Source organism: Sinocyclocheilus rhinocerous, unplaced genomic scaffold (assembly GCF_001515625.1).
Source record: "Sinocyclocheilus rhinocerous isolate Xijiao unplaced genomic scaffold, SAMN03320098_v1.1 scaffold3494, whole genome shotgun sequence".
In the NCBI taxonomy this organism is placed as follows: Eukaryota; Metazoa; Chordata; class Actinopteri; order Cypriniformes; family Cyprinidae; genus Sinocyclocheilus; species Sinocyclocheilus rhinocerous.
Window position 1 is genome coordinate 47,438 of NW_015648590.1, and position 2,514 is coordinate 49,951.

Consider the following 2,514-nt stretch of genomic DNA (forward strand, 5'->3'; position numbering starts at 1 on the left):
TCACATTCTATTTTTTGTGATATCAGACTCAAAAACTAACTCTAACCCTAATTCAAAAATAACTGCAGGACTTGGGACTTTAAGACCACTGTGGACATCTATACTTTATTTTTATTAAATAAAGATATTTTATGCACAATATTTAAGTTACACTACACTTAAACGATAACTTTTATCCTAATTCTTAACAGTTGGACAAAAAAATGTCTTTAAAAACTATTGGAACACACTGCCTTTACCTATACACCAAATTTTATTTAACAATTTGAACATAAAATAAAAATATATATTAATGTTTAATTCCTTAAAACATTGGCAAGTAGTCCCAGTTAAAAAAAAAAAACACTGCCTTAAAATAATTCTCTTCTTTCAAGTTCTCACCTGTATAGATTCTGGAGAGGTCGAGCAACTGTCCTCCTCTCTCTCTCTGTCAGTGATAGGCCAGTTAAAGGTAAGAACATGGCAGTAATGAATGAAAGTATCCTACTAAAATATGATAAAGTATGATGAGATATCATAAGTATTCGGCGCAAAACAACTTTGCTTTATTGGGAAAGGATAATTCTACTCCGGACGCGAGTGGCGCGACGCGACAAAAGAAACCAATAATCAGTTATGCTGTCCATATTTACAATTACTCATTTAGCAGACGCTTTTATCCAAAGCGATTTACAAGTAGGCGAGCATATAACACACACTGGATCCAGCGTGAGGTCATATGCCTCGTTCTTAACGGGTTATTTTGTCGCATCACTCGCATCCAGTGTAGATGTCACGTTAGATCAAATAACGTAGCAATTCGATTGCGTGATTTGTGTCATCGTGACATAACACATACTTACAGTGTTTGAAAAAGGACGTAATCATCTGCTTTTTTCTGGGGTGCATTCTACCCCCAAACCGCCCAAAGAGCAAAGTGAAATCGCGAGAGCAACAGGAGATTTGAAGCTCATGACAGACGTGCCGAAGAGATGATTCGCCTTGTGATTGGCTGAATGTTAGTTCACTCAAATCTAAATAAACAAATCAGAGAACATGGGCGGAAATATCGCCGGTGGGTAAAAACAAAATGCGGGGGACCGAATAAACTTTTATCATCCTTAGCATAGATCATTGAATCTGATTAGACTGTTAGCATCTCGTTCAAAAATGACCAAAGAGTTTCTATGTTTTTCCTATTTAAAACTTGACTCTTCTGTAGTTACATCGTGTACTAAGACCGACGGAAAAAGAAAAGTTCAGCTCATTCCGGCATAAAAATCAAGGAACGTTGCTTGCCGTACCATGGGTGCAGCAGGCACAATGATATTACGCAGCGCCTGAAAATAGGCTTATTGGAAGTTACCTAGCTGGGGACTATTTTCAGGCGCTGCGTAATATCATTGCGTAAAATATAAAATATAGAATCTCTTTGGTCATTTTTGAGCGAGATGCTAACAGTCTAATCAGATTCAATGATCTATGCTAAGCTACAGCTAAAAGTGCTAACAGTCTAATCAGATGTAATGATCTATGCTAAGCTACAGCTAAAAGTGCTACCGCCAGACCCGGAGATCGGCTGAATGGATTCGAAAACGGTAAAACTCAACTGTTTAACTCTAGGGGAGTTGGAAAATGAGACTATTTTCAAAAATAGTGGAGAGTTCCTTTAACATATCCTTACTAAATGAAAGTATTGATTTCTCTTTAAAAAATGCTGCACTATTTTTGAATCTGAACATGATCACAAATTAGTTTTTAGAGCTTCAGGGCAGAGGAAGATGATAAATTAATAATTTAAATGATAATTTTTGCGTAAACTGTCCTTTAACCAGATCATTGCACCCTTGGGGCAGCAGCAAATTATATAATTTGAGCCTGGCTCTAGCTTTGAAGGTGGGGTGCCTCCTGGACCTCCTTGTGGGAATACTTTTCACCAGAGGATGGATGGTTTTCAGACCAGGAGGGGTTAAATGGTGGATGCAGACCTGCCTCTCAGTTTCATAAAAATGGATTCCGCCCTGTACGCCTGGATTCGTGGCAGCTGGCATGGCTTACACTGGCCTCAACTCCAAGGCCACAAGCTTAATCTTTGATCCCTATTATTCATTTTTCTTTTTCTGTCTCCCTCTCTGTCTTTCATAACCTACCACCCCCTCACTTTTCACTGACAATTCTCATTTTCTCTCTTTTTGGTGCAGCTCTAGCCTCTGTGGTCATCTGGTCAGTAGTGATGCCCAGTCAGATGACTTGCTCCAGTCTGCAGCACTGATTATAGAGGAAGATAAAGGAGGAAGTGACAGACAAAGACAAACATAAGAGAATCCGGACCAAGGAGGTCTATGATATCTGGAGAAACTATCTGTTAGTATTCCCATTTATCTGACAGTTGCTCGGTCAGCACAGAACCCCCTGGAAGTATGCAATTTAAATTCTGCCATCTTCGCCCATGGGAGATTTTTGAGCAAATCACCTGAGCTGTAAATGCCATGTGATTAATCACTCTGGAGCTAAAGGAGAATGATTGGGAACACA